The sequence below is a fragment of the Pelodiscus sinensis genome, chromosome 6 (genome assembly GCF_052426305.1).
Source record: "Pelodiscus sinensis isolate ZL-2025 chromosome 6, ASM5242630v1, whole genome shotgun sequence".
Classification (NCBI taxonomy): domain Eukaryota; kingdom Metazoa; phylum Chordata; order Testudines; family Trionychidae; genus Pelodiscus; species Pelodiscus sinensis.
The window spans coordinates 76,730,537-76,754,334 of NC_143057.1; the positions used below are offsets into that span (position 1 = coordinate 76,730,537).

The 23,798-nt window shown below is 36.8% G+C and overlaps 2 long non-coding RNA genes across 2 annotated transcripts in view; one reads left to right on the plus strand and one right to left on the minus strand.

The window, feature by feature from the left end:
- LOC102461971 (uncharacterized) overlaps positions 1 to 23,798 on the plus strand; it is a 43,288-nt gene that overhangs the window by 15,469 nt on the left and 4,021 nt on the right. The window contains exons 3-4 of the long non-coding RNA XR_012904820.2: positions 11,112 to 11,153; positions 20,272 to 20,419. This is a non-coding gene — a long non-coding RNA (uncharacterized LOC102461971). The remainder of the gene's footprint in view (positions 1 to 11,111; positions 11,154 to 20,271; positions 20,420 to 23,798) is intronic.
- LOC112547357 (uncharacterized) overlaps positions 1 to 23,798 on the minus strand; it is a 78,301-nt gene that overhangs the window by 7,730 nt on the left and 46,773 nt on the right. Inside the window, exon 2 of the long non-coding RNA XR_016349916.1 lies at positions 14,832 to 14,952. This is a non-coding gene — a long non-coding RNA (uncharacterized LOC112547357). The remainder of the gene's footprint in view (positions 1 to 14,831; positions 14,953 to 23,798) is intronic.

The window sequence follows — 23,798 nt, forward strand, 5'->3', positions numbered from 1 at the left end:
GTGTAATTTAGATCAGACTCTAAAAGAAATTAACTATCAAAAAACTAAATGATAGTGTTTGCTTCTGTGGACACTATATTTAAGGTTGCAAAATGGTTTCAATAATAGCCTCATGTTTTCACTTCCTCATAATTTACAGAAGAATTCTCCTTTTGAGATGCATTTTTTGTGCTTCGTCTCTGTGCAAAGATTTATTTTTATTTTTAACATGTTTGAGAAAAAATCACTTCAAGCTGTTTTTCAGTTCTGAGTGCCTGAAAAAATACCACATTCATGCTGAAAGTTGCTTACTTTTTTCCTCTACATTTGTGTTGTCTCCCCCCGTAGTTAACTCAGGAGCACTACACTTTGAAACTTGAAATGTGGCATGTAAATACTCCTTATTCAATAAAACTTCCATGACCAACTACAAAAAATAACATGATTGGTATTAGTTTTTCCAAGTGCATCTTCATCATACTAGAACCTTGATACTAGTTCTTAATGTTAGGCTTGACATATTGGCAAGACACCACTGTCATGGTTAAAGTTAAGGATATGTGGAAATGTTTGAAGGGTCAGAGCTTGTGTAAACAGGCCATCTGCTCATCTGCAAGTGCATAGGATTAACAGTGAATCAGTAGTCTTCAGAAACTCAGGTAGAACTTCTCCATTGCTGTAATGCTGAGACATGAGCAGGTGAAGGGGCTGCAAACCATAACTACACCCAGATAAAATGTGAGTTTCTCATCCCAACCCTCTCACCATGGAATCATAGCAATTCTGCTGAGTGATGGTGCTTCCCAAGCAAAAGAAATTGAGAAGCAGCTCTGAGTGCTCAATATTTACCTGAGCAGGACTGAATGCTAAATATAGTTAATTCTAATTCCATCTTGAGATCCTGATTTAGCACCATATTAACGTGGGAGGACACACATAAAAAAGATGGCTCAACTTTTAGGAAACATTGGCAAGCAATTAACAAAGTTACGAACTTTTCCATATTGTGCAGTGCTAGCCCAGTACAGTTAAAAAATGTCACTGAATCTGAGAGTTCTCTCTTTTGGATTGCTACACTATGCAAATGCATCTTTTGGAGAATGTAAACTTTTTTTCAATGATACAGAATAGCTGCTGACTGTTAACCAAGCCAATGTTCACTTTTCTAAGGAACTGAGCAGGTACAAGTTGACCAGCCAACTGGTCAGTGAATATTTTTTCCTTCTTCTCCTTCCTTTTGCTGTGGTGGTTTTCATTTCTTTAAAAACATTTCTCATGCCTTAAATATTCAATGCATCTTAAAAAATACACACTTAAAATAAGAAAGATCAGGAATTTCTAAACTTAAACAACATAACCTCCAACACTCAGAAAATTGACTTAATATACATAGTATTTTCTGTTCCTTTTTTCTAATTTAATATGTAGTTGTAATACTGTTTATGTAGCTAAAAATATACTATAAACACTTAGGACAATGTCTTATGGCTGAACTTAATTTTGCTGTAGGAACATTATACTTTGTATTACCTAACTTTAAGTGATTGAAACAGTGCAAATTTAACATTGATTAACACAGCTTTTTGCATTCAGTTTAGTTGGCATTCAAGTTTAAAACCTGCAAAGGCAAACAAATGTTCTCCTAAAAGAATTCCCCTAGATATGGTATAGTACATAACCAACCTCAGCTCCCTCACTATACCTAGGCACAATGCAAGGATTTAAAGAATAAGAACACAGGATTTGAGTATAGTGGCTACACATACCCGTGGCTAATTTAATTAACAGTGTCTGACAATCTGTACTCCTAGTCTTTACTCTGAATTTCCTAGCATTTATAGATTGAATAAACAAACATATGTTTATGTAAATACATTTTTATGTCTGAACTGAGGGCCCAAATATGATCCATGACTGTGATGTTTCACTCCACCTGTTTTTAATCAATAGCAATGCATGCTCATATTTGTTAATAAAAACAAGTTCCTCTTGATATAAAGCAGGTTTATTTTGTCAGTGCCATATAACTGTTCATATTATTTAGTTCAGCATTATGACTTTCTCTTTTACTTTTGCATCTAAAAACTATATTTTGTTAAAATGTTTGTATTTTAATTTAGAAAAAAATTAAACTTTCTTTTTTACATACCTTTTAGTTGTTGACTAAATGTCTACATTCCAGCAAAACAGAAGCTTTTAGATTTTGTTCTGGCTTCTACCTTAAATTACATTTAGGAAACTCTTTACTAATGGCATTTTTTAAACAATTTGATGTGGAATATGCTATGGCATTTTTGTAAAAATGACAGGTGAGAGTCTACTCTTAAAAACCTGCATGTTACCGTTTTTTTTTAATGTGAATGTTCTATGTGGGAGAACAATGTCCATTCTAATCACAAACTTTCATCGCCTATAAAAACTGAGTAAAAAATGAAGTTCATGTCATGAAACCACAAAGCAAATTAATGAAATCGTGTCATTTGTATCAACTCGAGCTATATCTGCTAAATATTTTCTAACTACTCTAAGGGGGAAAAAACAGAAGGCAAACTAGCAATGAAAGGAAACAATAATGGTCAGCAGCATGTGTTGCATGTTATTTGAATGGAAAGTAATTTGTCACTTCTGAAATAAAGGCTGTTTATTCTTGTGTTTCACTGTCTGTAACAATCTTTACAATTTATCTGTGAAAAAGTGAGAAACTGTACCATTATTAGCATATGAATACTTGACACATCAAATTGGCTGTACAATAACAGAAGGACATTTGCTATTGGTGTATGCACACAGACAAAGCAGCCATTTTGAAAAAAAATGAAATGGTGTGGATGTTTAACCGTTTGTCTGTCTGTCTGGTTTCACACTACTGCTTTGATTAGTGCAGCTTGGAAGCATGACTTGAAATACCTAAAATATAAGCACACACATTAAGTACTGGACCACCGATTATTTCTTTTATATTTTTATTCAGATATGAGCCATAGGAAAAAAAGTGTGTGTGTGTGTGTGTGTGTGTGTGTGTGTGTGTGTGTGTGTGCGCATTCGCACAAGATACGGGGGAGGGGATATGCCTGCCTATGTGAAGAGTGTACAGAAATGAAACATTGCCTACATACAGTTTTATTTCATGGCAACAACATAGTGGGCCTTGGGTCAGATGTGTGAAACTATTTCTCAAAGAAGCTGCATACATAATTGAGGCCCTATGAAGGGTTCTCAGTTGAAGTTGCCAGGCTACATTCATTTCAAAAGCAGAGCCATTTGTTATCAAATTTAAATTAACTCCCTCAGCACTGAACTCCTCGTTTAAAGCACAGCTTTTCAAACAGTACTCAAAGTATCGACAGAAAAGAGAAATTGTGGCCACTAAATGACAATAACATCATTCCCACAAAGAACAGAACTATTACCCACATTTAGGCCTGCCATGCTATAGTCTAAACAGATTAATTTCTAAATGAGCTATTTTGATGCCTTATTGCCTGTTAGGAAGCACAAACGTATTCTTTTAAACAAAATCCCCACTGTAGCTTTAAGTTGGGTGGAAAATCTGTATTTAAGATTTTTTCCTTTTATAATCTGTAGGTACTAAGGCAGCTAATATTAAAAGTCTCTTTTCTACAAAGCAACAATGCTTATATACAGAAATTAGTGATACAGAAGCATAGAACATTGATACGTTTCAGCTACTCAGGCCTTAGGTCTATTGGATCTGATCTCCTAACCTTTATTGACATATAATTCTTGCACATGTGAATAGATCCTTTGACTACAGTGCAACTACCTGTATGTGTAAGAATTATTCACATGAATAAACATTGTAGATTTTAATTATTATCATTATTTATTAATTGTCAGCAATGTCCCCAGTGTGCAAACAAATCACAAATATTCATTCCTATTATTTCATAAATCCACTTTGGTTGTATTCATGACCCTTTTGTGTTCACTTTTGATAAACATTTTCACAACTGAATTTTACTGGCAAAATATTTGAGGAAAGCAATTTTTATATTCCATGCAGAAGAATTTTCAGTGTGTGCTCACCCAAGGCTCAATCCTGCAGTGTGCTGGACATTCTGGGTTCAATGAGAATGCTCATGTGCTTAAAATTAAGTACTTTATGCCATATTTTAATGATATTTAGGCCTCAAGTGGGAATTTCAAAAGTATCTACTGTCCACTGAGATCAATAGAAGTTAGGCACCTAAATGCTTTAAAAATGTACCCTTTGTGCTTACCTGGACTGTGGGAAGAGAGCACAGCACTTTACAGGATTGAACCCCCAATAAGGGAACATAAAAAGATACTATATGGCTTATCTGGCCAATCAAAACTAAACAACACAGCTCAGATTTTGAATATTTCTAATCATTTCATAGATCTAATATTTCTAATCATTTCATAGATCTAATATTTCTAATCATTTCATAGATCATTTCTATACATACACCTACAAAGCCTAGCTTGCAATCTACTTGCAGACATGACAAGAATTGAAAAAATGCTAAATTTAAAAAATCAATTATTCATTGTGAATTATTCGCTCTGTCTAGTCTTAAATTAGGTTTTCTCAGTCCAATCAGCAAAGTTATGCCAACAATTAAACCCAACAGAACATTCTGGCCATATACGCACAGTATGCACCTGAATGCATCATTATACATTGCAGGCTTTCTGGATAGCAAAGGAAAGATGTACATAGTTCCATGAATTTTACATAAAACACAATTATGTTATTTTCTTCAGTGAATTTTATTTAACATATTGAGGTTTTATATTTCTAAAGCTGTAAAACCTGAGATTTTTACCTGATTTAATTAGATATTTCTGTGTTCATTTCTGTGAGAACTTGAAGTCTCTAGATACAAGTCAAACCTTTGCTATTGCTAAGTTTAATACACAGAACTAAATATAGCATTCTCAACAATCTGTGTTTTTCTTTCTTGAAACATAAGCTTAAGGCATCTAATCTTCATCAACATAAGATACTGATTTGTTAGAAGCAACTCAAGTCTGTTGTAGCTGTTGACATATATGCTAGAAAGCCTGATTGAATTTATCTTTGTAGTCTGTGAATGGAAAGATGACTTTGTTTTAGAACAGACACAATTTTAATATAATCCAATAGTGTTTTTAAATTATAAATATCATTATCTGCTATAAGAATTATCAATATGTCCTTTAGAAGTTGCATGTGCAAACATGTTGTGCGTCTATTTAAGCAGTTATTAGATGACTGCCACAAATTGTACAGAATATTAGAAAATGGTCCCATATATGTGCAAATACTTTATGAAAAATATGAGATAAAGGCAAATTAAAATTAATTAAAAAGTGGGGACAGCAAAGTTACACAATGTAGCATGTGTCTTATGATTTTTAAAGAAATATATATGGCACATGTGTGCTTCCCCTCAACACTGAATATTATTCAAAAACGACAAACCATTTGCTTATTTAAAGCTCTGTGCAGCTAACAATACTACAGGGCTAGTAAATCCTACCAAACACTCTTTGAGAATCTTGTTTATTTACTGGTGGAAGTAATACACCATACTTGTGTATCCATGACAACACTGTAACATGTCAGAGCAGTACTAGGTCTTTTCTTGCAATTGCAATATGAGATTAAAAGTAAGAGGCTAAATCTTATTAAATAGCAGAAGCTTTTCAAAAAATGAAACATAAAGTTTATGGCAGCATATGATAGTTGTTCATGGTAATATATTTGTGCTATTTCAATTCTTCAGTTAGGTCCATCCATTGATTGCAAATAGTACTGAATGGAGAACATACAGTACTAGGAAAGATAAAACTTTGCATTTCCTGCTGGAGTTTACCACAATATAGAAAAGTGATTGAACAGTGTCAGGAATGACTCATTAACAATTTCAGTTTTATAGAGTGGTAAATTGGATTATACTTTACCTTTTGTTAACCTAGGATGTTTCAGATTCCTTATTTTTTTCATTCTCATACCTAATATTTTTTTTCATTCTCATGCCAGTGGATTAATGATGCAATTGTCTAGTTATATTTATAAATTCATGCATTCTCTATGTGCATTTGTGTTTTCTATGTCAATGCTATCAAGCCTGAGATTAGATGCAAAAAGTGGAGGGGAAAAATTAACACATAACAGGAAATTTAATTTTCTGTTATCCATTATTTTGTCTACTGTCCTTCTTGATTATCTTACTGTTTTCTTGACAAAATGTGTGCAAATCCTTAAAAATTCTTTAAAAACTGAAATATTTCCTCCACCGGTCATAAATTCAAATGAATTAAAAAATAACTGACACTTGTGTAGCTGCAGGATGCTTATAATCCGTGCTAATATTGTAATAAAATATTCTGCTGGCCAAATTTTTACCTATTATTTTTATTAGCATAGCACCAATGAGTCCTAGGATCAGGACCCTATTGTGTGAAGGTGTGTATTCCTAAATTACTGATGTTTCATTAGTTTGTCTTAATATGTTGTATTTTGTCTTTGGAAATATTTGAAATATACTACATTACCTAGAAATGTCAGTATTTAAACATATATCTGAATTTTTTTTTATCCATTATTATTGTTATTTTATCCATTTCCTGATCCTGGTAATAAAAAACTGTTTCTTACTATTCTTACCATTAACTCAGGATCCTGAATCTAGCATATGGACAGGTACCTAAAACACCCAAAAAAACCTTTGTTGATACCCAACCTGCTTTGTACACTTAATAAAAAAAAAAAGGTTTGGGCATATAGTGAAAAATATCTGAAAATGACTATTCGGGATTGTTTTCTCATTAGGATTTAAAATGGAGAATAAGAAAAGACACAAAAGGGAGCTATTGAGAAGAAATAAATACTTTCTGTGGATTTATTCTCTCACTACTTTATCCTCCATCCAATATCTTTTAAGTAAGTCAACTTACTTATAATATGTTCTGGTTGAGCAATGGTATACATACAGCCACAAATATTTGATAAACCAATGTTTTCACAAGCATTTGCTCTATAGCCAGCAATGAGAAATTTGCGTGGTTTTGTCTTGGGGGGAGAGAGGAGTTAGTTTTGTTAATATATTTTTGGTGTAGGGTGGCTACCTTACAGGTGTTTTGTGCATGTTCATGCAGACAGACTGATGTTGATGTATAATGAAATAATGTAATTGTTCTTGTTGATTACCTGGTTAGCTGCATGTATGTTCAGTGGCATAATTTAGAGAAGTGAATTTATAATTTGAAAAATTTTCTGATTTTATTAAATAACAAATTCCCATTCCATTAAAAGTTTTCACCTTTTTTTTCTTAGAAATATTTCCCAGATTTACAATAGTTTGCCTGTGTAGTTCTGCCTGTTCTGTAGAAATGTCAAGAGAAGCAAACCCAATTTATCAATCTGCTGCAAAACAGAAAGATGTTGGAATGGGCTTTACTGGGTTTAGATGCTGTTGTTCATCCAAGTCCCACTGATATATATAAGGAAGTAATAACTTTAATACTGTGAAATTAAGTTTCACTGATCTCTACCTGTAGTGATCATTCATCTCTATGATTTAGATCTTACTTTGCAAAAGATGTATGTTATGATGCGTTTGTTATATTGCCTCATTTCCACTGATTGATTGGCATTCAGTTGGGAGAAACAAATTGGAAATGATTCCTTTGATTTTTCACATAGGAAAGAATGTTTTACCTTTTTGAGCTCCAGGGGAGAATGTTATACTTGTTGCCAGTCAAAGACAGATAAGGAATATTGCAGCTTGTGGGTGTGCAAAGTAGAGCCAATAATAATTTATCTTAACTGCCATGGCAGTAAGATCCCCAATTAGAATTTGCTCGGTCCTTGTAAAGCGTAGATTTTTCTTCTGACCACAAAACCTGATCTGGAAAACTCAATATGTCCTGGATATGAATGTTGTGATCATGAAAACATACAGAAATAGTCAAAGGTGGATTGACCATGTTATTCATAGTGTCAGTATAATACAATAATTTCTTTTTTCCTCTCCTGCGAAAATGTATATCTAGGATCAGATTCATTTCAGGATTACGGTGATTAAATAAGAGCACAACACTCATATTAAACACTAGAGCTACGTCTAGACTGGCATGATTTTGCGGAAATACTTTTAACGGAAAGGTTTTTCTGTTAAAAGTATTTCCGCAAAAGAGCGTCTAGATTGGCAAGGATGCTTTTGCGCAAAAAGTGCTTTTGCACAAAAGCATCCGTGGCCAGTCTAGACGCGATTTTGCGTAAGAAAGCCCCGATCACCATTTTAGCCATCAGGGCTTTTTGCGCAAAACAATTCTTCCCTGTCTACACTGGCCCTCTTGCGCAAGTATTCTTGCGCAAGAGGGCTTTTTCCCGAGCGGGAGCGGGAAAGTATTTGCGCAAGAAGCACTGATTTTGTACATTACAAACTCAGTGCTCTTGCGCAAATTCAAGCGGCCAGTGTAGACAGCTGGCAAGATTTTGCGCAAAAGCGGACACTTAAGTGCAAAATCTTGTCAGTCTAGATGCACCCTATCAACTTCTTGAGAGGACAGTTGAAATAGGCACCAGTATTCTAGAGTCTATCGTTGAAGATGATAGTTGATCCCCTCCTAAGAAAACCATTCCCCTCCACCCCCAACAGAGAAACTGATACACTATTTGCTGCTATCACATTGCTCTGTTGTGTGTTCCACCCCTTTCCCCAACCCAAAGTCCATCTTCTCAATGTGAACAATATTATCATGTTGTTTCCTTGTTGTCTCTTAAATTCTACTTGGATTATGAGCTTTTGTGGGGAACAAGGATTGTGTTTTTGTTCTGTCTCTGTGCAGCAACTAGCACAGTGGGGGGCTGGGCCATGACTGGGGCTCTTGGGCAGTGTGATAACAACAATATTATTTTACAAATCTATATAGTGGGGACACATAATATTACATTTGCTATCATTCACTGCATCAATTGCTGACACCATCTATAAGATACAATACATTTTTATTTGTCTTTTCATTAGCCTTCAATGGCTTTATTTTCATTTTCCAAATCTGATGGACTGAGCTCTTTTTACACTTCTCACTTTTCTCCACAACAATACAGACGTACACTTTTAGCAATGATATCTATATCAGAAAAACTTTATAACTGTCATTAGGTTGGACATTAGGAAAAACTTCCCAACTGTCAGGGTAGTTAAACACTTTAATAAGTTGCCTAGGGAGATTGTAGAATCTCCATCTCTGGAGACATTTAAGAGCAGGTTAGATAGACATTTATCAGGGATGGTCTAGATGGTACTGGGTCCTGCCATGAGGACAGAGGAGTGGACTCGATGACCTCTTGAGGTCCCTGCCAGTTCTAGTATTCTATGATACTATTCTATGTACTGAAATTAGATGTCCTCAGGCTCTTTAACTCTTCATTATGACTTTGTGCCATGCCTACAAGTTCTTTACTGCTACTTAAGCTGACCAAAGTTCTTTCCAAGTTTCACTTCTGACTGACTTTAAAAGAAGAAAAGGAGAGCAAGCTTTACATGTAACTAAGAATATAACTATCAGCAGCTGATGTGTACTTCTAATTATAACTCAGTGATGCTGCGTGTAACAGCAGTTGCAGAAGGACTGATGATGCTTGCTCAGATTTGTATGATTGGCCTTTAAAGGGAGGTGGGACCATCCCCACTGTGCCATAATTAATTAGCTGCTTCAGCACCTGGGAGGAAGAGGATTGTCTCATACCTGTATGGATAACTGAGTCTTATAAAAGGGCTGAAAGTGGTCACTCTGGGAGTAAAGGGGGAGGTAGGCAATGAAGGGCCTGGCTAGGAGCTGCAGGAGAATGATAGTCCAGGAGAGCCAGTCTAGGGGCTGAGTGATCTAGGCCAGATCAGGAGAAAGACATAAATATAGCTCACAAAGAGGCTGACAACAGGGCCCAGAGAATGGCTTGAAAAGAAGCCTATGCAGGATTGAAGAAGCTTTTTATTTGGGCTCTTTGTTACTCCTGGAAGGAGTTAACTTTGTGACTTGACTGAAAAGCTTAGTTCAGCACTAACCTGGGGAGCTCTGAAGAGGAAAACTGTTTCAAGGTGCCACAGAACCATCTCCAGCCCTGAGGAGGGTGTTTGGGAGGTGGCTACGTCATTGCACTGATGATCAAGATGAGTATTTCTAGGGTCCATGTTGTTTCCTCCTTCAAGGAGTTTAAAGTCAATAAGAATTCCAAATAAGGACTGAATGTGGTATCACCCTAGATTAAGACTCTCAACTGTAGTCATAGAAAACTGAGCATGATTAAACATGTTATTGCTCTTGATGTTTTGTTCTCTCTGGTAGAGGAGGCAATATTTTAAGTGATATAGATAGATCTGTACAGAGTATCTGATATTATGCTAAGAAATGCAAAAACACTTAAAAAGCCCATAGGACAGGGATTGCACCGAGTATTGTTGAAATACCTAAATTAACTTGTAAAAGGAGATGTGGCAAGTAATAGACTCTTTACTTTCACTACCAGCTTAACTTTATGGCAATTATTGTTTTTCAGTGATCTAGCCAAAGGACCTTATGCACAACATTGCTACTGATGGGGCTGAATTTGCTATGCTAGTACAGAATGTGACCCATACTGTTTAAAAGTGTTAAAAAGATGTGGCTATACTAGCTAAAGAGCTAGTGTTACTGAAGTACTAAGGAGTTAGTATGACTTTGTACTGTAATGAATCTGTAACTCCTACCTGGACAGAGATGTACAAAAAGGAAAACATATTTATTTTTAAACTCTTTCAAAGATGTGTCATGTCTTTGCTGTCTGTTTACATTGTTACTGATAGCAATTAAATCTGTCCTTGATGTGCCTAACCTGAGCATTCAAATACCTAAAAGCAAGAAGGAAGAAATATATATAGTTTGTTGTGGTTCTGTGACTATTCGCTGTCTGTACCGTTTGTGATGTTCTGTGCCTTATACCTGAACTGTCAGTACTGATAGGGCTCAATCTTGCAAGGATTTATACATGTGAATGACTTCAGTCATCAGAGCGCACACATTTTCTACCGGCCCAGACAGGCACAATGTTACTGGGCTTCTTGAATATCCAGACTGGTGAACTGTGCTATATTGTAAAGCAAATTCTTTCTTTGCAGATCACAACAGCTATATTCTACTTTAAACAAGCCAGCTGTGAGGTAAATATAATCTTAATTATCATGCTATATGTATTTTTCCTACTAAATAGAAAGGGAATTTTAAGGATTTCTTTAAAGGATAGAAAACAAAGTTCGCTACATGTTCCAGTTGTCTGGAGTCCATCATGGAGGGTAGAGGAAAAGTGGCGAGGAAGAGGAAAACATGCAGTATCCCAAATACTCCCATTTTGTCCTAGGCTGTTGTAACAATCTCCAGGATGAGAGGCTGAAAGGCTTGGGATCTCTATCAACAGTAGTAGGACACTGGAGCCATCTGAGGCAGTGACTTTAGTTGAGCTGTCTGGAGTCATCATTAGCAAGTTAGAAGGCTGCAAAGATACCCATATTGTTTTCTTAGAGCTAACTGTAACAGACTTTCATCTCACATTTAGACACTACCAATTGTTTTAGGACCTCCTTATTTTTGGTTCCTATGAAGCACTGACCCTCTTGCTCTGAGCAAGCTCATTCCAGTAGGAGTTGACCAAGTGTCTGCTAGGTCCTGTCTCCAAACAGGAATGAAACCAGTTATATTTGAATACAGTGCTGTATCTAACTGACTCTGTTTACCCAAGGTGCTTCAACATGGTATGAAGGCATATATGGGGGATAGGCAGCTTCCTATCAGATATATGAGTGCTATACAGTATAATATATGGGAATCTAGTGTATCGCTTCCAACATATGTTTGTGTGCCGGTGAGGTATTCATGACACCTTCAGAACAACTGAGCTCAGGCCCTGTATGTCCATCAGAAGTTCACCACTGTGTGGTATTGAAATTAAATGTAACTAGCAAAAACAGACACCAGACTGGAGTTGGAGAGAGAAAAGTGAAATGTGTAGAACTTTAAAACATATTTTAAGATGTTTATCATTTTTGCCAATTAAGAAACATTAAATAAAATCATATCCTGGTGTGTTGTGCCTGTGACATTTAGAGGCCTGGGTGCAAACAGAAAGACTGACTTCTACTTACAAAACTAAATAACCCTTGCAAAAATCCCCAAAATGTTATCTTTCCATTCTGGATATGCAGCATTTCACTTTTAAAAGCTCTAAACTTTGAATATTCATTAAAATGCACATGGTAGAGAAGCATATTAATTTCTTTTATAAGAAAGGGGATCAACAAAATTTGGGAAAAGATTAGCTATGGCGTAAAAGAGGTTATAAGTGCATACATAGTACAAATTATAAGTGCATATTGGACAAAATTCATTTGGATTGCATTGTCAAACTGTCGGCAGTCACTCATGAACACAGGTGCCAATCTCATGGCAGATTGACACAAATCAGGGCACAAACCCCAAATCAGTTGTGAGTTCTGTAGCTAGATTTCACTAAAAATGTGTCCAGTGTGAACACGTAAAGCTCTATATCAGCCTTAGTCCTGCTAGGCACTACATTACATTACAAATCACAGTGATATTCAGGTTACTCCCAGTCCCAAAGGACAAGTCACTTACCCCAGGTCAGTTACACCTCAGATATCAAATCAAAAACAATGCTTTTGGCCAATTCTAAGTAAAGATGTATAAAGTAGGAAAAGGAAAGAAGAGGGATATTTACACTTAAAGATGGTAAACTTGTGCCCTCAAAACAGATACACTCTTAAGATCCAAAAGCTGCCATATACAAGGTGTGTATGTTCTTTAAGGTCCAGGGGACCCCTTCCTTATGCTTCTCAGAGTTCAAGCAGCTTAGGGATAACTATTTCTCCTTAACAGGGATTTTTATTCTTTCCCCTCAATGTTCAAGTTGTGATAGGATGTGGGCTTGTGCACATAGTCTCTTTGGGAATGCAAAGGAAGCAACTGACAGAGCTTTTTGTCTGCTCATGTTCCACAATGACTTTGCACTTCTATGTTTTACTCAGTGGCTACGTCTAGACTGGCATGATTTTCCGCAAATGCTTTTAATGGAAAAGTTTTCCATTAAAAGCATTTGCGGAAAAGAGCGTCTAGATTGACACGGACGCTTTTCCGCAAAAGCACTTTTTGCGGAAAAGCTTCCTTGCCAATCTAGACGCGATTTTGCACAAGAAAGTCCCGATCACCATTTTTGCCATCGGGGCTTTTTTGTGCAAACAGTTTTTAGCTGTCTACACTGGCCCTCTTGTGCAAGAACATTTCTGGAAAAGGGCTTTTGCCTGAACAGGAACGTCAAAGCATTTGCGCAAGAAGCACTGATTTCGGACAGTAGAACGTCAGTGCTTTTGCGCAAAATCAAGCGGCCAGTGTAGACAGCTGGCAAGTTTTTGTGAAAAAGCAGTTGTTTTGCGGAAAAACTTGCCAGTCTAGACGCAGCCAGTATGTACTACCAACAGCTTATTAATGTGGACACTGAATATTTTCTTACAGTTGCCTCTTCTATACCCTTGTTAGAGCAACTCCACTGGAGAAAGCATCATAGAAGTACTATTGGGCTATGTCTACACAGCAGGCTTCTTGTGCAAGAACTGTTTTGCGCAAGAGTTCTTGTAGCAAAGTACTTGGGCAAGAGTGCATCCACACTGCCATGTGCTTTTGTGCAAGAGCATCCATGGTGGTATGGATGCTGTCTTGTGCAAGAAAGCTCTGAAGGCCATTTTAGCCATAGGGGTTTCTTGTGCAAGAAACCCCTGTTGCCTGTCCACACTGCCTTCTTGCGCAAGAGCTCTTGCGCATGAGGGGTTATTCGTCGTGGGGAGAGGAATAATTCTTGCGCAAGAAGCCCTCTGTTCCGAAGCTTTACTGTAAATTTACTTATGCAAGAACACGCGTGCAGTGTAGATGCGCAAGAACAATTGTTCTTGCACAAAAAGCCTGCAGTGTAGACGTAGCTTTGGAGATTTATTAGCTAGCAGTTATTTGATTTTATTATTATTTAATAGAGGGAGAGGCAATGATTTTCCTCTATCTACTGCTTGCTCTCTATTTTCAGTGGACTGTCTGCATTTCATTATAGCTAGCAGTTATTGCTATCAGTTTTTAGCACTTTTTCTACTGACCAGTCATGTCATCTAGATTTGCTCTGAGCTGGGTCAGGTATTTTTAGTATCATATGATCTATGTCCATATTCACATTAGCCCAATAACAGTTGCTACTATCAATGGAGTTGCACTGCTGGTAGAGGAATGGTAGAAAATTTTAAGGAAAATGCCTCTGTAAGCAAGTTCTTGAGTGCTTCAAAATAGTGTTTCTCCATAGCTGGTCCATGAACTGTTCCTGTCCCTGAGATTCCACTGACACAGTTTAAGAAGGTAGCAAGCTGGTTCTCGGTATCAAAAAGATTAACAAATACTGCTTGAAAATTTAGCTATGCTGACTCTTAATAAGTAGCTTTAGGGATGTTCTCTCTATTTCTTCAGAAGCCTTTCACTGTGCAATATGACCTATGACTTCCTACTGCTTATGTCAATAATTTTTTCTTTCCAACACAGACAATAATGTTATGGTCTTGCTGGTGAATGGAGGGGAAAAGGATATATTTATACACTATTTGTCATAACTCCAACACAATGCGGTACTACAATGAAATGCAGGCAGTCCACTGAAAATAGAGAGCAGGCAATAGATAGAGAAAAATTATTGCCTCTCCCTCTATTAAATAATAATAAAATCAAATAGTAAATTTAAAGACAGAGAGAAAGCCCTGGAATATGCGAGATTCTAAAATAGATAATCGACTCCATACCCGGCAGTGAAAGAGATCTGTTGAGCCTTGTTGTTGCCTCATCAGCTTAAGGGGTTCCAAAGACAGTGACACAGTAGTTTTGAGGAAGAGTGTTCGAAGGTCATGAAAGCCTGGTGGGAAGCTGCAGAAGAAAAGAAACCCTGTTAGAGGGATATAGGAGGAAGAGGTTGCTTATTCATACAAATCCACCTCTTTAAAAACACTGGGGTTCACTTGAAAGATTTTTTTTTCTGCTAAGCCAGTATACACCAAAACTTGGTAGCCACCTCTTCAGAATTCCTACCAGTCTCCTACTCATCTTTGGTTATACTGTTCTTTCTGGCTCATCTGTATTGATCAAAATAGATTTTAAACTAGATCCTTGTCTGGTGTACAGCAGCACTGATCCATTATTTTCAATGGAGCTACATCAATTTACACTAAGGATCAAACACCTATTCTACAGTCATTCAATTCTCTTTAATTTCAATAAAACAACAAAAGAAAAAATCTTTGTTGAAATAAATGAGTTTACGTTAGATATCAATTAAATAGTGATTAAAAGATAAATAATTTGAGGTCATCTATTTGTCACATAATTGCAAATAAAGAAATGAAAGAAATTCTAGGGATTAAAATCCAGATGTAAGCAAAGGGTTTTATAAGTAAGATGTTTGTCATTTATGTTTGTATTGTCTGAAAGAAAGGAGAGAAAGACAGCTTGGTTGAAATGAAGAAGGCCAGGTCCACACTACAGCCAAAGGCCAGCTTAAAGTATGCAATACCAGCTACGTAAAAAACATAGCTGGAGTCGACGTACCTTAAGCCGAGCTTCGGCACCATCCTCACAACAGGAGGCCCATGGGAGAAACACTCCCGTCGACTCCCTTACTCCTTGCAAGAAGTAGAAGTTCTGGCATCAATGGAGGTGACCTCGGCGTTCAATTTAGCGGGTTTTTACTAGACCTACTAAATCAAACTCTGGAAGATTGACCGCCACAGCATTGATCTTCTGGGAAGCGAAAACATGGCTTCAGTTGACGGACTTAGAGTGGACTCAACATTTGTTGTTCCAGAACATGGTATTTGACAATTTAACTGAGCAAGTGATGTGGATGGAGCATAGAAGTGATGGAGATACATGGAATTTTAATTTCCTCCTTATTTTTTCCCATGATCACAGTAGCTTTTATACTGTATGTCACCTTTGCACATCACTCATGGGTGTGTTCAAACAATGGTGTTTTCCAGACAGTGGGATTTCCCACTGTCACGTTAATTAAATTAGAGCAAATTAGACACTTCTTAAACAAAACTATCTTCCTGACAATGGTTCAAAGTTTGGAAAGTAATTCTCCCTTTGCTGGGTTAAACTATATTTAATAAACTGTTAACTACTGTTAAATGCAGATATTATTCTACTTTTGATTACATCCCATTAGATACTTTGTTTTAAAAAAATCAGCTAAGGTTTTTATTTGATTAAAGGAAAGTGAACCTCCTAAGGCTGTCAGAGAATCCAAATGTTAATTAAATGACTGTTTGTCCAGGAGTTGTACTTGTATGTGGTGCCAAAAGAATTGTAAAACTTAGTATATTAGTTGCAATTATAGTGTAGGTCTGAATTAATTAAACAACTAATTTTACAAACACACAGGAGAAACCATGATTTTCAACTAATGTTTTGGCTGTGGGATGAGGTAGCTGAATCTTCTAGACAGAGTGAATAATCTCATACAGCAGGCAAACTGATGAGGATTTGCTGAAATTGGCTACTTGTGCTAACATCATTGACTAAAACCATAAGTCACAAGGTGATACCATAAACTGAGTTGTCATTATCAGCTCTGGGCAGCAAACTAGATGGATAGCAATAATAAATTGTAAAAGAAGTGTAGAATCTAGTTAGTGCAGATAAACATCCAAAAACATTTAAAATAGATGTTGAAATGAACTTGTGGGTAAAAGCCAATGCACTTTAATTAATACCCAGATGCTACAAGTGTAGGTCCTTATAGGACCTGACAGGATCCCAGAGTCTTAAAAATGTATATGGTTGATTCAAGTGGCCATTTGAAGTAATGCTGACTATTACTCACTCTGCCAAGATAGGTTCTGATATATCAATTGCTACGCAATACTCAGGTGTTGATACAATGGTATGTTAGATGTGATTTGCACAGTGTTAATCTAGTAACTAAAGGGTTAATTGTTACAGAGTTCACACGAGTTAAGAGGGAATGCAATGAGCTATGGTGTCCCCGTTGACTAGACATACCTTGAACAAGTGAAAGGTGATTGTTGTAGGCAGTGTTCCAGCCAGCCCCTAGTGTAAGTAATGGAGATAGCACAGGGCAAAAGAACAGGTTGAGAAGTGTAGTTTCTTCTGTATGAGAATAAGACTGCTGTTTTAGTTTCTTAAGTTCCAGTCTTATGAGGTTTTCTGTACCCTGAACTTACATGTAGTCAGCAGATGTGATCAAGACCTCACAAGAGCAGTGCTTATACACTTTGCTATATCCCTTTCATATTTAGATGTGAGTTAAGGTATTTTGCTAAAGAATTTCTTGTGTTTCAATGTCTCAGAGGGGTAGCTGTATTAGTCTGTAACTTAAAAACAAGTGGTCCTAAGACACCTTAGAGACTAACTAAAATATATATATATAGTATCATGAGTTTTTGTGGGTAAGACCTCATTTCATCAGATAAAATGTTTTATTGTTCCTGTAAACAAAAGAGTAACCACAGACGCAAATCTCAAATACCTCATGTTGTCATGAAAATCTCAAAATGTATGTAATCAAATTTACAGCTTTATTACATAAAGTAAATAGCACCCTACAAATGGTCGGTAACACAGGATAACCATGCAAGTAACATGACATTTGAAGCCAAGGGCAATTGTTTTCAGTCTACCAAGATATTCAGCAAGGTATCTATATATAACCATACTGAATTTCTCTATTGCTGTTAATAAAATGCTTGCTGTTCTATTTTTGAGTGGATGATAGTCCTGTCCTCTCCTGTGTAGTTATACTTTCACAATAGCAACCTTTTTCATTTACACACATTCTTCTTTCCAAAATGACCATTCTGGTAATGTTATATATGTGATTATATAATAGGATTACAGTAAGAATTTTAACTGAAATTCATAGACAAATTGTTCCTTTTTCCACTTGTTAATTTACTATTTCAAAGTTATACGAATAGAGATTTATTCTTACTGGGAACCATTTCTAAAATGGTTTTTATACTTGCAGTTATGTTTCACATTATTATGGGAGAGTTCATTGCAAGAGTGAAGGAGAGATTCAGCCAATAAGAATACAGCTTACTTCAATTAATATGTGTACATTAGTCATATTTCTTAAAAAGCCAAAATATTTTAACTTAGGTTCCTAAAACAGCAACAAATCTATAGCAGACAATTTATAACTGGCCTGATTTTAAAGTTAGTGAATTTCCCAAACTCATATTGGATACTTTAAATGCATATATCTCTTAAGTACCTTGTGCTTAACTGCCTAATTATTTATTGTATATCCATAAGATAAATTTAGTCTTGATCTGACCCCATTTGACTGCATGTGTTGCTATTCCATTTAATTATATATTATCACTATATAAATTAATAAACAACCAAAATGGCTAATTGCATACTTTAACTTTATCCATTCTAAAGTAATATAAATGTTGAACTTTACAGAGCAATAAATTAAGGGTTGGAAAACCTTATAAGATTTAGTCCATTCACCAGTTCATTTCAGACTGTAGTAAACATAAAGGTTAATTTCATCCCTAGTTAATGACATTTACATGTATAAATGACTGGGACCTGATCTCCACTGTGTTACTTCAGTTTAACTTCAGTGGAATTGCTCTTGATTTACATGAGTGTGAGCTCAAAATGAGCTCCCAGGGTTGTGTGTCATGCAAGTTTTCTTTGTACTAGTATAAGCAACAAGGATTCCTGTGGCACCTTATAGACTAACAGATGTATTGGACCATAAGCTTTCGTGGGCAAAGACCCACTTCGTCAGATGCATGTAGTTGAAATTTCCAGAGGCAGGTATAAATATGCAGGCCAGAATAAGGCTAGAGATAACTAGGTTAATTCAGTCAGGGAGGGTGAGGCCCACTTCTAGCAGTTGATGTGGAGGTGTGAACACCAAGGCTACGTCTACACTGGCCCCTTTTCCGGAAGGGGCATGTAAATTTCATGAGTCGTCGTAGGGAAATCCGCGGGGGATTTAAATATCCCCCACGGCATTTAAATAAAAATGTCCGCCGCTTTTTTCCAGCTTTTAAAAAAGCCGGAAAAGAGCGTCTACACTGGCCCCGATCCTCCGGAAAAAGCGCCCTTTTCCGGAGGCTCTTATTCCTACTTTGAATAAGAGCCTCCGGAAAAAGGCGGAGGATCGGGGCCAGTGTAGACGCTCTTTTCCAGTTTTTTTAAAAGCCGGAAAAAAGCGGCGGACATTTTTATTTAAATGCCGCGGGGGATATTTAAATCCCCCACGGATTTCCCTACGACGACTCATGAAATTTACATGCCCCTTCCGGAAAAGGGGCCAGTGTAGACGAGCCCCAAGAGAGGAGAAACTGCTTTTGTAGTTGGCTAGCCATTCACAGTCTTTGTTTTGATGGTGTCAAATTTGCAGATGAACTGAAGCTCATCAGTTTCTCTTTGAAGTCTAGTCTTGAAGTTTTTTTTACTGCAGGATGGCTACCTTTAAATCTGTGTAGCAGATCCAGACTAAGATGGCTACCCCTCTGATACTAGTACTAGTATGAGGAACATGCAAAATATTAAACTTAGTCTGTAAAAATTTAGTTCTCTCAGGGTACATCTACACAGCAACATTATTTCGAAATAACTTAGTCCATGTTTACACAGCAGGCAGTTATTTCAAAAACTGTTGAAATACTGTCAAGCTAGAGGACTTCTTACTCCAACTCCTATAAGCCTCATTGTATGAGGAGTAAGGGAAGTCAGAGGAATGGTGCTCTATTTCGAAATAAGTACTATGTAGATGCTCCCTATTTTGAAATAAAATGCAATTGACATAGTTCAATTTGCATAGCTTATTTCAAGTTAAGCCCTGCTGTGTAGATACACCCTCAGATTCCAGCCATGGAGGTGCTGGATAGCATGTAATTGACTTCAATGGGAGCAGAAGGAACCCATCACCGCATATGTGGTACTCTGTACTTTTCAGTATCAGGCTCTAAATGCTTCATTGTAGGAAGCTACTTGCTCCAATAACGTTCATATTCAGGGGCTGATTCCATGTATTGTACATCAGTATAGTGCTGTGTATATATTGCCCATTCTGGCAGCTCACATGGCATGTCTATTTAAAGCTATTGTTTTCCTCTATACTTATCCAAAAGGAGGTAAATTATGGGTATTTTATACACTTCTCTTAAATATAATTATATCTCTTCATTGTTATAGGAAAAATGAAGTTTAGAACTGACTCTTGACACGTGATGCACATTTGGCAGGAGGCCAAGGCAAATCAGAATAAACAACCAGAAGAAAATGCCAAATACAGGAAAATAACAGTAACTTACTATGATTTAATGCCAATAACGTGGTTAAGGTTAGTGGAAACAATCTTTGCTTTTCTTTTTCCCATTGATTGAAAAAGATTTTATAACATATTATGGCTAGTGTAGCATGCTCTAAGTCTATCTGTTATGACAAATTATAAGCTCTACCTTGTCCAAATCATAGCTGTCAAGCTCTTGGGCAAGACTAGGCAAAGAACAGATGTTGAACTGATGCCATACAGCCTCTGTTAACACCAGATTCAAGGTTCTGGCCTTGGGTTTGTTTTTATTTTTTAATACTTCCTAAACAGGGCTCATTCTACCTCAGGAACTGTCTTTGCATTCATGAGGATGACTTCACTCACCAAGCACATGAAACCTAGACCTGCTTAGGGTGAGTCTGGGAACGCACCAGACCTTACCTGCATCTTACTGTGGAATCCTGTTCTGTGGCTGCTTGTATTATACTTCTTGGTTAAGCTAGAATCTTTCATACATCTTACCTTCACTTCAAGATATTTAAAAAATCCTCTCCCCTACCCTTCAGCTGGTTCCTTCAGTTTCATAAGAACTATCTACTCCACAAAGTTCTGTATCTTGGATTTAATTGACTGATCATCTTAACACAGTGGATCTCAATCTACAGCTTGTGGAATGCTCGTGCTCTGTGAAGCACTTGCTAGTGGTACACAAAGAGTGAATTAATTATCAGGGAATTAGATATCCTGTTGGGCACTTGAGGCATCTAAATCCAAAATTTATATTCTATAAACCTTCATGCAGCTGCTTCCTAACAATGGAGCGTCTACCTATCCTAGGTACCTGTTTCCATAGGTGAAGTTCCCTAGGAACCTAGAAGTCTGTCAATGAGGCTATGTCTAGATTGCAGGCTTCTTTTGGAAGAAGCTTTTCCAGAAGACATCTTTGGAAAAAACTTCTTCCTAAAAGAGAGCGTCCACACTGCCAAAGCACATCAAAAAAGCAATCTACTTTTTCGCATTTAAGCTGTGATTACTATGAATGGAGTGGCCACCAGGGCACCTGTGCTTTTTCCTCTTTCCTCTTCTTTCGAAATAACTCCCTCTTCCCCGTCCATACACACCGTTTTGTGAAAGAGCTCTTTCAGAAAAAAGGCTTCTTCCTCATAGAAAGAGGTTTACCAATGTTGGAAAAAAACCTCTGGTTTTTTTTTTTTTTTTTTTTTTTAATTTCAAAAGAACGCGATTGCAGTGTGGAAAAACTGCTGTTTTTCCCAAAAAAATTTGTAGTGTAGACATAGGTGACTTTGCACATGCTCAGGCTAAGTCATGGTGCACAGTGCCTAGTTTATGCCTAGCCTCTGGCTAGCCATACCCCCACATGTCTCACCTGTGGGTCCTCACCAAATAGGAGCACTAGGAGAGAACCTTAGAATATGTCTACTGAATCAGACACTGTCCAAAAAGTAGGTAGAGATGTACCATTACAGCAGTGGTCACTACTTTCTGATGAAACTGTTCCATTTGGTATAACTGAATAAGCATTCATTTGGTCAAAGAGAGAGAGAGGCTGACTATAGCCTTTGGTTAGAGAAATCCCCTGCTATGTGCAAGCACACCTGTTCCAGTCCATGTCAGGCAGAGTCATGAACAACCTGGGTCAGTGTTCTAACCACTTTGGTAGAAGGAGAAGCTCTGCTTCATCTTCATCATCTTTTTTTTTTTTTTAAATGGGAAAGGACTGACTTGGCTTAGGTGCCTAAGTCTAAGGGTGCGTCTACACGGCAAGGCTTAGCTTCAAATAAGCTATGCAAATTGAGCTACGTCAATTGCATAGCTTATTTTGAAATAGTTTATTTCAAGTTTTGGTGCTGTCTACACAGCACCTATTTCAAAATAGAGTACTCTTCCTCCGACTTCCCTTACTCCTCATACAACTAGGGTTACAGAAGTTGGAGTAAGAAGTCCTCCAGCTTGACAGTATTTCGACATAATGTTGAAATAACTGCCGGCTGTGTAGCCCCTGTGCATAGCTTATTATTTCAAAATAGCCATGCAGTGTAGATGTACCCTTTGACGATATAGCCTCAGGATATGGCTACACTTCATTCCTCTCTCGAGAGAGGAATGCAAATGCAGACACCTGAAATCGCAAATGAAGCGGGGATTTAAATATCCCGCGCTTCACTTACATAAGTGCGATATGGCACTATTTCAAAATACCACTATTTTGAGAGGAAAAAATGGGGTATTTTGAGAGAAAACCTTTCCCTTGAAGTAACCCTTACTCATATTTCGAGGGAAGGGTTTATCTCTAAATAACCCCGTTTTTTCTCTCGAAATACCACTATTTCAAAATGGTGCCATAATGTGATTATGCAAATGAAGCGCAGGGAATTTAAATCCCCGCTTCATTTGCAATTTCAGGTGTCTGCATTTGCATTCCTCTCGAGAGAGAGAAAGAGGAATGAAGTGTAGACATACCCTAAGATGCTAAATATTTTCATCTTACTAAATTTAAAATGATAAAAATATAGTAGATGCTTTACTAACATTGCAGCAATTGCTAACAAGGAAAAACAATTTCTCTCAGGAATTATATGTGACGATGAATGGGCGGGGAGAGAGGGAGTTAGTTGTGCAATAACAAATGGATAAAGATATATCCATGAGATGATCTTTCTAACCCATGCTAAGTAAAGGTTTGAGAACGCCTATAAACCAGAACATTTGATGAGGAGTCACACTTAATATTCCAAAAATACCTGATATCCCTTAAAAATACCAGCAGCCAGGAAAGAGCAATAATTTGATAACAATAAAGAACAGCTTCTAAGATCAACTATCCCACATTCTTGGATATTTTTGTAATATAATAAACCTTATATACAGCAGATTTGGAGATTAACATGACTACTAGATGATGAAGTCAATGCTGCTACAATATCAACATTATGAAAAAATCCGAGATAATTTACTCTCCATTTTAAGATATGGCATTTTAAAAAAAAAAAATCTTCACATTTAGTTAACAAAATAGACCTCCAAAATCTAGTTCAGTTTCCATTTAGCTCATCTGATGTTTAAGAACAGATGACAGGCATCTGATTTCAAAAGTCTACTCCTTGTTCTTATTATCATCATTTCACATGAACATAACTGCTTTTATGTAATGTATAATTTTAAATACAAAAACTGTAATAGCATTTCAATAACTTTGAAAGCAGACAGTTACTTTCCCTGAATTGTGTTAAAATCTGTTACAAGTGAGAGGATATAGCCAAGAAGTAAGGGTGGAGATTGTTGCTGCGTAGCATGCATGAGTTGAAGGAAAAAGGGAAAGAAAAGAGAATTGTTGGCAGCACTCTGTAAAACTTTCAGAACTAAACTTAAAGACAGACAAAACTTTCCTGGCTTATGTTTCATTATAGCCTTGAAATCTGGACCAGCA